This window comes from Malaclemys terrapin, chromosome 2 (genome assembly GCF_027887155.1).
Source record: "Malaclemys terrapin pileata isolate rMalTer1 chromosome 2, rMalTer1.hap1, whole genome shotgun sequence".
In the NCBI taxonomy this organism is placed as follows: Eukaryota; Metazoa; Chordata; order Testudines; family Emydidae; genus Malaclemys; species Malaclemys terrapin.
The window spans coordinates 253,541,935-253,556,429 of record NC_071506.1 but is presented as its reverse complement, the minus strand read 5'-3'; positions in this window follow the sequence as shown (position 1 = coordinate 253,556,429).

The following is a 14,495-nucleotide window of genomic DNA, read 5'->3' as shown; positions in this document are numbered from 1 at the left end:
TTTTAACAGTTTTTATATGTAATACCTTTTACATACAGGCATCAGACCATCCAATAAAATGTCCAGTGGTCTTCTAAAATGTTTGACTTTCCCTCTTTTCTTCAACAACCCATGTAAATCTTGTATAACATTATCACCACAGAGTCAAACATGTGTATTGCAGGGATCTATGCAAAGTAAGAGGCATGTATCTCAGACTTAAGTAATCTACAGTGTTACGCTCACAAATCAGGCAATTTAGTTCATCTACAAATTCAAATTTTTCAGCATTATCCAAATTACTACTGTATTTGTACCAGCTGCGGTGAGTGCATTTACCCTGTTTAAAATACACTTCCATAAAATGTAAACTGCTACCAGACTTCACTTGTAAATAAAATACTACTCTTTACATTGCTTTAGTATTTGCTTTGTGCAATACCACTTCTCAGGATACCAACCTGAGCCACTAAACTGCTTTTCAATCACAAACGCTTTACCTAACAACTGTGTACAGCAGCTTTTTCCTGAGACTAGCAAACACACATGGTGTTAACAGAGCCACTGTTTGCAGTTATTGCTTTTAAGATTAATACTTAACCCTTTATAAAGTTTTATAAATTACCATAACAGAAAAGATAATAGTATCTGCAAATTTAAAGAAGAAGAAATTCACTATGGGAAAGTTACTGGGGACTCAGAGCACTTCCTGATCTCCAGAGTTGTGCTGACCTGAGAGCACAGATCCAGATGTAAAGAGATGGGGGTGGAAATATAGAGCTCTAGCATTTTATCCTGCTTTATATAGAATCAACTCTTTTTGCAAAAAGAGAAGATAGGCTACATTTATACTGAAGGGAACAGTACGGTGTACAGCAGCATTTCAGAGTGAAGGTGAGAGCAGCTAGGCAGGCTGGGGCTGCTTCCAATTAGGGGAAACCATAGGGTGGTTTTGTCAACTGGGAAGGAAATCAGGGTGTTTGTCAATCCTGTGGGCAGGGCCTTAACAGGGGAGTTGCACTGGAGCGCTTGCCCCTGCCTGAGCTGGACTCCCAAGTTCATCTTTTAAAGTGGGGTTCCAAAGGACCAGGGGGGTGCAGAGGTCATAGGATTATGGAAGGAGTGTAAATTGAGCTAAGGAACTCCTAACAGTGCAGGGCTCTGGGCAACCACTCACTGGGCCACCTTTGCAAGGTCTTTTCACTCCTCTCTCCTACTACTCTCCAAGTATTCAAATTGAAGTGCATATAAAGGGGCACAGCTGAGAGCGCTACACTCTATAGACCTTCACTGTCTAGTGCTTTTCTCTCCCCCTCTTTTTTTATAATGGGTATCCACAGACAACAAGAACGTTCCCTCCTTGGGAAAGTTATTAACAAATGGCCCCTTTCTTTAGCTCTGGTTTAATTACCGAAAATGTAGCTCTCATTCTAGCAACAATCAATAATAATTCTTCACTTTGGCTGTATCCCGTCTACTTACTTTATCTGGAGCTTAACAGCAGATATTCTCTCCATGGCAGTTTTAATAGAACACTTTGTTGTTGTTATATAGCACCTTTCCTATTCAAGGTCCCCAAAGTACCTTACAAAGCCATGAGTTAGATAATGGCAGGGCAGTGACCGTGTAGGCAAAGGAGCTGCATCACGGACTCAGCAATAGTTCCCACACAGCCTTGCACATTGGAACCTAGCTTACTGAGGGAGGAAGGCCTGGCCAAGATACCAGAGCTCCCCCTACTCTTTGTGAGAACATCAACTTCTACTTGGGGAGTTACCGTGGGCTGTAAAGACCTTGATTTAGGGCCAGGGCAGGGGAAACCATTATGGCGCATTGTCCCCTGACTGGGTTTTAATGGGTAGTGTGGCCAAAACCACATCCAAGGTTTTGGTATGGTGATGTCTCTTTCTGACTCTTTTTTAATGCTGATTTTTCCCGAGGTTGTGTTAATCCAGCCCGACGTCAGAAAGAAATGAAAATGACGCACTGGATTCATTTTAAAGCAGCAAGTTCTAGGATGCTGCTCAACTTCAATTCCATGGTGTTGTGCACAGGGTACAGCCCAGAGCCCCCATGCTGGGGTGCATGTGCAGAGGGGCCCTGTGCAGCTGGCTCTTCCCTCCTTACCAACAGAGCTTGAGGAAGAGGTGTTGCATGCAGCATTATTCTCCTCTTCCAAGAACACTGGGGGAGTGCCCTGGGAGCGCTGCGAGTGGGAGGGTGCAGAGAAGGGGACTGCTGGTGGTGGTGCTCTAAAGCACCATCCTCTGAAACCCATCTCATCCCACAGATATCCACATATAAGCTGTGGAGTTTCCATGGGGAATAAGCACCTTGATTTAGGGCCACGTCAGGGGAACCAGTTATGGCACAACTGTATATACATGGAGTTGTATAAACTATCCATGAGTGCCTCTTAGGGCAGCTTCTGAGCAGCCAGTGATCCCTTCGGAGCTGAGCTGCGTGTTGGGAGAGTCACAAGTAGAGCAGCACAGAGGCCGGAGCCATCTACGCAGATAAGACCTGCCCCACGTTGCTGAGGGTAACTGGAAGAGTCAGTAGAGGGTGAGGGTTGCTGAGGGTGACAGGCCTCACCCCGTTTCTCACTTAACTCTCTCACTGTTTGATGATATGTTCCTGAATGGGAACATCCTGGAGTTTTCCTGACCCTCTGGCCCCCTCCTGTGGGTTAGATTATGAATGTGCCTGCCCTAGTAGTGTCTATGTGTGTGCTATAGTGACTGGGTTTAATGCAGCCCAAGTCGGAGGTTCTCAGAGTTCCTCGTGTCCCTTGCAATGTATCCTGAGGTTTAATGCCTGGCCAACTCATTGGAACTGTCAGGAAGACTGCATAGCTGTCTAGGGTATTTTTTGCCTGATATTAATTTTCTTAGTTGGCTTCAGTACAGAAGATAAGGGTAGTTTGTTTTTGTCTGGTATTTTGTAGCTAGGCTAAGTGTATATTTTGGGTTCAGCAAAAACATCATTATAAAAGTATCATTTTATGAATACAATGTAATTCTTTTGTTTAGTTAGAGATTCTGTCTTGAGAACTGAATGCTGCTGTTCACTAAATATAGTTCATTCAAGAGATAAGATTTTATTAAAGATACTTAGGCTCAGCAGAATTCAATTTTTAAAAAAATATAATTTCTACGGATAATATTGAGATTTTTAAGCTTTTTTTCTATTTTTATCAATTTAAATTTTCATAGTTGTGCAAAGTTATAGGTTTTAAGCTTTTTATATCTATTTAATTTTTCACAGGTATGGGAAATTATGAGCGGTCAGACAATAGAGGGTCAGAAAATAATTATTTAATAACAGTAGACATTGAGATTCAAAAAGTTAAAGCTATATAGTTGTTAAAACACAAATTGACAACATCACATGTCAAAATATACAAAACAGCCTTAAATCAATCTCTAATAAGTTTTCAAGCAGCTTTTTTCTTACTTTACCTATCTGGAGTAAATCTGTAAATGTTTTTTTTCTTCAGTTTGTGTGTGTATGGTAAAATTGACCTTTACCAGCAAAAACCTAATACTACTACCCCTAACGATACTGCAAGGAAATGATTTAAAACCTTATAGTTAATATAATCAATAATTTCAACTCTAGCAGCTGTAATCAGATACAATCATTGGAGTGTTGCTTTTTTAAATTCTTCTTCATGATGAAAGTGTCTGAAGAGGCTAAAGAGGGAGAGAAAAAGTGACTGCTAGTTGCCAATTTAAAAGATAAAGTTGATCACAATGGTAATACAAGACCGATTCATTTAGAAGCAGTGGCAGAAAATCTGCTCATACCTTTTGGCTTACAGTTATCAAACCAACAGGACATGCTTGTTTTCAGATTTCCTGCAGTGCTGCCTCATAAAAGCATGCCATCATAAATTAAGAGAAGCAGTAAAGGCAGAAAAGAATCAACATAAATTGGACCATATTATGCATAAACAAGGTATTAAATAAATCCTTTTCATAAATTGAGAAGTACCATTAATCCTTGGTATTTTGTATTTCACTTTAATGTGAGAATTTCTGTGCATTGCTGACAGAAAACTTCAGGAAATGTGAGGTATAAATAGAAAGACCTTTGCCTGGTGGCGCACAGAAAGTACCCTCATTGTGAACAGCTTCATAATTCATTTGTGCTTCAGCTACAAGGACAAAGTGAGACATGGAGACATTTGCCGCGTTTCATAGTGACATAATTTATCATCTGCCCATTGCACACTAATTTCTGAGGCTGTTTATCTGTCCTATAGGCTGGGCTCAGAAAATGATGGCATTTCCATTCAAAATGATTGTGGGGAAAAATCAATCTTGGGCTTTCTCTCTAATAATGTTTTCTATAAATATCTATTCTGAAGTTTCATGAATCCCAACCTGAAGCAAATACTCACCAGCAACCACACACCACACAACAAAAACACTAACCCAGGAACCTATCCTTGCAACAAAGCCCATTGCCAACTTTGTTCACATATCTATTCAGGGGACACCATCATAGGACCTAATCACATCAGCCACACTATCAGAGGCTCATTCACCGGCACATCTACCAATGTGATATATGCCATCATCTGCCAGCAATGCCCCTCTGCCATGTACATTGGCCAAACTGGACAGTCTCTACACAAAAGAAAAAATGGACACAAATCAGACGTCAAGAATTATAACATTCAAAAACCAGTTGGAGAATACTTTAACCTCCCTGGTCACTCAATTACAGATCTCAAAGTGGCAATACTCCAACAAAAAAATTTCAAAACCAGACTCCAACGAGAAACTGCAGAATTGGAATTACTTTGCAAACTAGAAACCATTAAATTAGGCTTGAATAAAGACTGGGAGTGGATGGGTCATTATACAAAGTAAAAACTGTTTCCCCATGCTAATTTTTCCTCCTACTGTTACTCACACCTTCTTGTCAACTGTTGGAAATGGGCCATTCTGATTATCATTACAAAAGTTTTTTTTCTCCTGCTGATAATAGCTCACCTAATAGCTCACCTTAATTAGTTACTCTCATTACAGTTGGTATGGCAACACCCATTTTTTCATGTTCTCTGTGTATATATATATATATTCCTACTGTATTTTCCACTGCATGCATCCGATGAAGTGGGTTTTAGCCCACGAAAGCTTATGCTCAAATAAATTTGTTAGTCTCTAAGGTACCACAAGTACTCCTTGTTCCTTTTTTTAAGAAAACTGTAGGCCTAGCTCTATGAATTTGCCAATTGGATGTCAAAGGCATGTCCTGAGCTAGAAATGACTACTATGTAGGGAGCATCAGCAGCTATACTGCGTGTACTGAAAAGCATCAGCCAGTATGAGTCTGTCATGCCAGGGTACTCTGCCTCCTCCATCTGAAGCTCTGTCAGGTGCCTTTGTTGGATTAGAAAATGCTGCCAAAATGTCCACCAGTGCCCCCTGGAAGCTCTGCCCAGTTCCTGACCCAAGAGTCAAAGTGCAAGCAAGATAACTTTCCTTCATATTGCTTGGCAGGCTGTTCAAACTTCCTGTAATGTGAAGGGTGGGCAGTACAGTTTTCCCACAGTGCACCATGGTCAAAGTGCTAGAGCGGCCACATTTCAGGAGCATACTAGGGAGTCTTAGACTCATAGACTAATGTCAGAAGGGACCATCGTGATCATCTAGAACTCCTGCACATTGCAGGCCACAGCCCCTCACCCACCCACTCCAGAAATAGACCCCAAACCTCTGGCTGAGTTACTGAAGTCCTCAAATCATGCTTTAAAGACTTCAAACCTGCAAGTGACCCATCTCTATGCTGCAGAGGAAGGCGAAAAACCCCCAGGGTCTTTCCAAATCTGATGCAGGGGGAAATTCCTTTCTGACCCCAAATATGATGATAAGTTAGACCCTGGGCCCAGGTCTACACTGCGAGTTTAGGTCAAATTTAGCAGTGTTAGGTTGATTTAACCCTGCACCCGTCCACACGACCAAGCCTGTTTTGTTGACTTAAAGGGCTCTTAAAATCGATTTCTGTACTCCTCCCCCGCAAGGGGTTTAGCGCTAAACTCGACCTCGCTGGGTCAAATTTGGGGTAGACGCAATTCGACGGTATTGGCCTCCGGGAGCTATCCCAGAGTGCTCCATTGTGACCGCTCTGGACAACACTTTCAACTCAGATGCACTGGCCAGGTAGACAGGAAAAGCCCCGTGAACTTTTAAATTTTATTTCCTGTTTGGCCAGCGTGGCGAGCTGAGCAGCACAGGTGACCATGCAGAGCTCATTAGCACAGATGACCATGGAGTCCCGGAATTGCAAAAGAGCTGCAGTGTGGACTGAACGGGAGGTACTGGATCTGATTGCTGTATGGGGAGAAGAATCCATGCAGGCAGAATTCCATTCCAAAAGACGAAATGCCAATATATTTGCCAAAATCTCCAAGGGCACGATGGACAGAGGCTACAACAGGGACACACAGCAGTGCCGCATGAAAGTTAAGGAGCTGAGGCAAGCCTACCAAAAAACAAAGGATGCAAATGGTCGCTCCGGGTCAGAGGCCCACACATGCCAGTTCTGTGATGATCTGCATACAATTCTAGGGGTGGCCGCTACCACTACGCCACCATTGTCCGTGGACACCTGCAAGGGGGGAGTCTCACACAACAGAGATGAGGATTTTGTGGATGAGGAGGAGGAGGGGATTGAGGATAGCGCACAGCAGGCAAGCAGAGAATCTCTTCTCCCCGGCAGCCAGGAACTGTTCATCACCCTGGAGCCAATACCCTCTCAACCCTCCCAAGGCGGAATCCCGGACCATGAAGCCGGAGAAGGCACCGCTGGTGAGTGTACCTTTATAAATATAATACAGGGTTTAATGATTAATTTACCATGCCAAGCCAGTAGCAAGTGATCTGGAATCATTGCAGAACAAAACATTGTAGAGAATGGGCCCGGGCTTTGGTGGCATTCAAATAGCATCCATTCTTTATCTCTCTGTGTTAGTCTCAGAAGAGTGATATCATTCATGGTCACCTGGTTGAAATACGGGAAGTTTGTTTAAGGGGACATTCAGAGGTGCCCGTTCCTGCTGGGCTGTTTGCCTTTGGCTGAAAAGAAATCATCCCTGCTGTTAGCCACACGGTGTGGGGGAGGCCCATTCATGCTGAGCTGTTCGCATTTGGCTGACAGGGATCTTCCCTGATACTAGCCACGTGGTGGTGGTGGGGGGAAACGATCATCCCAGAGAATTGTGTGTGTGTGGGGGGAGGGAGAGGGTTGGATTGTGCTGCACATTCACCCTAAAACCACAGCCCCTCCTTTTAAATGGCAAACCCAATGGGCTTTGCTTGGTATGGGAAAGGAGGACGCTGCTGTTTGAAACCATTCCCACATGTTATGAAGGTTGAAGAAGCCGAAATCCTTTGCCTTACCATGGCTGCCTGCAAGCCAAATTCTGTTGCCCAGCCGAGCTGTCTCACACCAAACTGGCAGGCACTCAATATAAGAGGCAAAATGAGACCTTGTACCAAAAGCACATGTGCTATGTAATGTGAATCGCTTGATTCAGTGTGAAATAGTCTTCCCTTTGTTCTCTAAAATGTATCTTTTAAAATACTACTCTCCCTTTTTTTCCTCCCTCAGCTGCAAATGTTTCTACGCTCCCCCTATCATCTCCATCCCAGAGGCTAGTGCAGATTAGAAGGCAAAAAAAATGCATTTGCAATGACATGTTTTCAGAGCTCATGCAGTCCCCCCACACTGAAAGAACTCAGCAGAATGTGTGGAGGCAAACAATGGCAGAGTCCAGGAAAGCGTTAAATGAATGCAATGAGAGGAGGGAGGAGCACGCCGAGAGGAGGCAGGATGCAATGCTGAGGCTAATGGGGGAGCAAATTGACATGCTCAGGCGTCTGGTGGAGCTGCAGGAAAGGCAGCAGGAGCACAGACCGCCACTGCAGCCCCTGTATAACTGCCTGCCCTCCTCCCCAAGTTCCATGTCCATCTCACCCAGATACCCAAGAATGCGGGGGGGGGGGGGGGGGGTGAGTGAGGGAGGCTACAGACACCCAGCCACTCCACCTCAGAGGATTGCCCAAGCAACAGAAGGCTGGCATTCAATAAGTTTTGAACTGTAGTGTGGCCTTGTCCTCCCCTCATCCACCACCCCACCCAGTGCTTGCCTCCTCACCCACCACTCCTGGGCTACCTTGCAAGTTTCCCCCCTATTTCTGTGATGAATTAATAAAGAATGCATGATTTGGAAACAATAATGACTTTATTGCCTCTGAAACCGGTGATCGAAGGGGGGAGGTTGGTTGGCTTACAGGGAAGTAGAGTCAACCAAGGGGGTGGGTTTTCATCAAAGAGAAACAAACAGAACTGTCACACTGTAGCCTGGCCAGTCATGAAACTGGTTTTCAAAGCTTCTCTGATGCGCAGGGCACCCAGCTGTGCTTGTCTAATCGCCATGGTGTCTGGCTGCGCATAATCGGCCACCAGGCGATTTGCCTCAACCTCCCACCCCGCCATAAACGTCTCCCCCTTCTTCTTACAAATATTGTGGAGTACATAGCAAGCAGCAATAACAATGGGAATATTGGTTTCACGGAGGTCTAACCTAGTCAGTAGGCTGCGCCAGTGAGCTTTTAAATGTCCAAATGCACATTCTACCACCATTCTGCACTTGCTCAGCCTATAGTTGAACTGCTCCTTACTACTATCCAGGGTGTCTGTGTATGGCTTAATGAGCCATTGCATTAAGGGGTAGGCTGGGTCCCCAAGGACAACTATAGGCATTTCAACATCCCCAGGGGTAATTTTCTGGTCTGGGAAGTAAGTTCCTTCCTGCAGCTGTTCAAACAGACCAGAGTTCCTGAAGATGCGAGCATCATGCACCTTTCCCGGCCATCCCACGTTGATGTCGGTGAAACGTCCCTTGTGATCCACCAGTGCTTGCAGCACCATTGAAAAGTACCCCTTGCAGTTTACATACTGGCTGCCAAGATGGTCCGGTCCCAAGATAGAGATCTGTCTATCGCCTCACCACAGTTAAGGAACCCCATTGCAACAAAGCATCCACTATGACCTGCACATTTTCCAGAGTCACTACCCTTGATAGCAGCAGCTCAGTGATAGCGTTGGCTACTTGAATCACAGCAGCCCCCACAGTAGATTTACCCACTCCAAATTGATTCCCGACTGACCAGTAGCTGTCTGGCATTGCAAGCTTCCAGAGGGCTATCATCACTCATTTTTCAACTATGAGGGCTGCTCTTATTTTGGTATTCTTGCACTTCAGGGCAGGGGAAAGCAAGTCACAACATTCCATGAAAGTGCCCTTATGCATGAGAAAGTTTAGCAGCCACTGAGAATCATCCTAGACCTGCAACACTATGCGGTCCCACCATCTGTGCTTGTTTCCCGGGCCCAGAATCGGTGTTCCATGGCATGAACCTGCCCCATTACCACCATGATGTCCAAATTGCCAGGGGCCGTGCTTTGAGAGAAGTCTGTGTCAATGTCCTCATCATTATTGTGATTGTGCTGCCGTCACCTCCTCGCCTACTTTTGCAGGTTCTGCACATACTGCAGGATAATGTGCGAGGTGTTTACAGTGCTCACAGCAGTTGAGCGGGCTCCATGCTTGCCATGGTAGGGCATCTGAAGGAGAGCAGGAAAACAGAGTTGCAGCAGAAGCGGTGTATGACAATGGTTAGCAGTCCTACTGCACCGTCTGCTGACAGCAGCACCCAGGACACAACAGCGGTGGTGTCGGTGAGCTGAGCTGAGTGGGCTGCATGCTTGCCGTGGTATGGCGTCTGCACGGAAAAAAGGCGTGAAATGATCGTCTGCCGTTGCTTTCACGGAGGGAGGGGCGACTGACGACATCAGGCATTGGGAGCTTAACTCAGAATTCCAATGGGTGGTGGAGACTGCGGGAACTATGGGATAGCTACCCACAGTGCACCACTCCGTAAGTCGATGCTAGCCATGGTAATGAGGATGCACTCCACCGCCTTAATGCGCTTAGTGTGGACATACGCAATCGACTGTATAAAATCGATTTCTAAAAATCGACTTCTATAAAATCGACCTAATTTCACAGTGTAGACCTACCCTGAGTGTGTAGGCAAGACCCACCAGGCAGATACCTGGGAAAGAATTCTCTGTAGTAACTCAGAGCCCGCCCCATCTAGTGTCCTGTCTCCGGCCACTGGGGACTTTTGCTACTGGCAGTCGCTGATGGGCCACACGCCATTATAGGCAGTCTCATCATACCGTCCCCTCCATAAACGTATCAAGCTCAGTCTTGAAGCCAGTTAGGTTTTTTGCCCCACACTGCTTCCCTTGGAAGGCTGTTCCAGACCTTCACTCCTCTGATGGTTAGAAACCATTGCCTAATTTCGAGCCTAGACTTGTTGATGGCCAGTTTATATCTATTTGGTCTTGTGTTCACATTGGTGTTTAACTTAAATAACTGCTCTCCCTCCCTGGTATTTATCACTCTGATGTATTTATAGAAAGCAATCATAGCTCCCCTCAGCCTTCTTTGGTTAGGCTAAAAAAGCCAAGCACGTTGAGTCTCTTCTCATAAGGTAGGTTTTCCATTCCTTGGATCACCAGTGTCTTGTATAATGATATTTCCCTGGCCCTACTGGAAATACCTCACCTGATGCATCGTAAGACTGCATTAGCCTTTTTCACAGCTATAACTCATTGACAGCTCATATTTATCCTGTGATCAACCAATATATCCAGGTCTTTCCCCTCCTCTCGCTCATCCAACTGATAAGACCCCCAGCTTATAGCAAAAATTCTGAGATATGGTTGGTTTGACTTGGGTCTTAGTGCTGCAATGTGGCCACCAGAGACCCATGTTCAAGCCTGGGTTAGAAAATTCTTAACATAAAGTTAAGAATCAGTGTTTATGCTCAAGCCCAGGGTTCTTTAACATGAGTCAGCCGACTGAAGTCCCACTAACCCTGTGCTTGCACTGCAGTATAGGCATAGCCTTATTTTCCTAATCTCTGCTGGCCATAGAGTTCTCCTTGTGTCTCTTGGCTTTCCTTATCAATTTTCTACAATTTCTAACTTCTGAGTTATATTGATTACTATCCCTTTCTTTCATTTTGTCTGTGTGTGTGTTTGTATATACATTTTTTTTAACTGATGCCTTCACTTTCCCTCTAAACCAGGTTGTTGGTGTTTTTTAACTATCACAGCCTTTGTCCTTAATTGTGCAATTCTGGGATTATGACTTTTTGGGTATCCAGGCATTCTTAAAAGATTTACAATTAGCATTCACAGTTATCTGATTAAATTCTTCCTCCCAGCTGATTTGGCTCATAATTGTTTTCAGCTTTGTGAAATTGGTCCTATACACCAAGTGTATATATTATGGGTCTGGACTTTATTCTGTTTGCACATTATAAATGTGACCAAGTCATGCTCACTTGTATTTAAGCTACCATTAACTTTTAGTTCTGTATCAGGTCCTCTTTATCTAGTAGGGCAAGATCTAATATAGAATTCCCTCATGTTGGCTGCAACACTTTTTGAATTGGGATATTGTCAGCTATAGTTGTTAGAAATTACAAGGCTGTTTTAGCCCTGGCAGCACTCAAACTGAAGATGTCCATAATCACCGTTTTTTTATTCCTGCACATTCTACATAAGTGCGTAAGGAGGTGCTCACCTTGTTCCCTGGTATGATTTAGTGGTCTGTAGCAGACACCAGCTTGTGCTTTATCTGTTAGGCCATTGATTCATAAGCATACAAAATAATTTTCTTCTGAGTTGTCAGTGAATGGGAAACAGGTAATGCCATTTTTGATGTAGAGTGCCACTCCCCCCACCCCTTTTACCCGCTGGACCCTCCCTAAATAGGTTATAACCATTGATTTTAACATTCCAGTCAGATGAATCAGCTCCCCATATGTAGAGCCCATACATAGCTATAATATAGCGAGAATGACTGTGGCATATTTTATCATCAATCTCAAATGTAAAGTGTTGCTGAAGAAATGAACTATTAAACACTTTATCTAAGGTGTTAGATTCATCCAATGAGGCACTTATTGGCTGAGGAAAGTCAAATCAAGATAGCTCAGGTCAGCTCAGCTTTAAAGCAAATGCCTCAACTTTCAGCTTTACAGAACTCTTCCCCGTTTATGACATGTTTAAGGGGATCACTTTCCACAGTCTGGCTTTGGGATTTTGCGGAGGGTCTTTGTGATAATTCTTTGCTTACACCAAGTCTTGAAACTACCAACAGCCCTCACCCCTGAAGAAGCTGGAGAAGTGACCACCATGCTGCTCTGATACAGGAGCCAGTTTATTGTGCTGAAGTTCTAATCTAACCTAGTATTTCTAAGGCACCTAAATATAGCTAAGGTAGCTAAATTCGAAGGTAGCTAAATTCCTAATTAAAGTGACGAAGAAACATAATGGGCAAGAACAATATAAATAAGAGGGGGAAAAAGTATGAAAAGGCAGAATAGTCTGAAACCTGAGGAAGAGGAAGAACCAGAGGCTAATAAAACTGTTCTGTAGTCTCTCTAAACAAGGTAGTGTAGGGCAGGATTGAATTCAGGCCAGAGCTTCTCAATAAACTGATTTTTTTTTTCCTGAGGGCCTTACAGAATTCCATACAAATAAGTGCTGACAGCCATGTTAAATAGCTGCTCTTACTGGGGGAGGTATGACCTCATGCTGCAAACAGTTGGCTTTTGTCAATATCTGCATCTCAGTGTGTATATAGTCCCATTTTTGGTTTTGTGACAAAGAAAAGAGTAAGGGCAGAAAATACTTCAACATACAGAACTTCACTTTTGTAACAGAAATGAAAACAAACCCATCTTGGTGATGAAGAAATTACAAACTGTCATTTGGTGATCCCACATAGCAGTTCTTGCTCACCGATCCATGGATGAACTGTTTGGTAAATTTGGGGTCAGGAAAAATCTGACGGCATGTCAGCCATTTTGTTTTGCCTTCTTCTGGAGCACTGAGTGCGACCCATCCATTATTACCAGGTGAGTGTATTCCACACACTCAATTTCCTGAGAAGGCAATTGGTCCAAGCAGCTTTAAGTGCAACTGAAATTAGGACAGTTTTTCAGAAAACATAATAAAATGTCAGAGAAAGAAGATCACCCTTCATTTGTCATGTGACAATGCTAAAAAGTCACAAAACAAGTTGCTCAGTTCCAACCCTGAATGAAGAGTTTTAATAGCTTCAGGATATGTTATTATCCCTAAAACTACTTTGTCTCGCTCTACTTCACTACAGAGTTTCAACTAGACCCTCCCTAATACCTAGCCTTTCTGCTACAAAATTAAATGACCAGTACCTATATGTAATCTCACATATTTATTTTATGATCTCATTATTTTTCCTTTTGTGGCCTTTTTAAAGTGGTGTCACAATTCCTTCCACATTTGTCCCGAAAGGTGATCACACTCTTTCCTTCACTGCTCTGATATGGTCTGATTCTTATGCCCTGCTTGTACACTGCTCTGACAACCAACTACACTTTCACTCGCCTTAAGGCACCTTCACATTGCCAGTGAGTTGTAAAGGGGCTGTTTGCAAGAGAATCAGGTTCACAGTGCTCAGTTTTGTAGCATGGAGCACTATAAAACCACTGTCTTCTCTGCATAGATCTCAACTCCTGAGAGTACTGAAATGCATTATTAAACTTCCTATATCATTCCTTCAACTCATCTTCAGTCAGGTAACAAAATATGGAAGATTTCAATGAAAGCAGGTTAAATGCCTGTATCTAATCTAGCTATAGTGTGTCTAAATTGCCTATCACTTTGGTAGCTAAACGCTGAGAAATGTCAGATTCTTCAGAGTTGGTGCAATAAACCTGAGCAGATCGTGGGGGAAAAAAAATCTAACTCCTGGTGAGTGTAATGAGCTTTTAGATATCTTGTGACACTCTTCAGGTTTTTGGCTCAGTTCTGATCTGTGGCCAAATCCTGAAATTCTTACTCCAGCAAAAATTGCCAGTATTTCAAATGAGACTTACTTGAGTAAGGACAGGCTAATGATCCTGATTCTGCATTGCAATGCTCATCGTATAGTCATTTACACATGAGGAAAGTATCTGAAAATTGGGTGTAAGAGGCTGCTAGTCCGATTTGATTGCGTTTTACATTCATTTTGCATTCATTCTGCACAGGCCCAAAGATGTCTTGATTTAGCTCACTGACATAATAAGGTTGTCTGAGTAAAAGCAGTAAAAATACATGGAAGAGGTCAGGATTTGTCCCATGAGCTGGCAAATAGAAAATAGCTACAGGCTCATATAGAGGAGAATTCACAATCTCACTTTGGCAGCACTACTTCAGACGCATTGTTTGTCTTTAGTAGCCTCCTTCCACCCTTCCCTTTCCCTAGCCATAATGAAAAGCATTCAGGATGCCCAGAATGTCTGTTTTGTACCCACCAAGACAGTGTAATAGTGGGGTTTTCTGGAGAGGCTTGAGCTGTTGAAAATTAAAGATTTATGTCCAACTGCATGCAC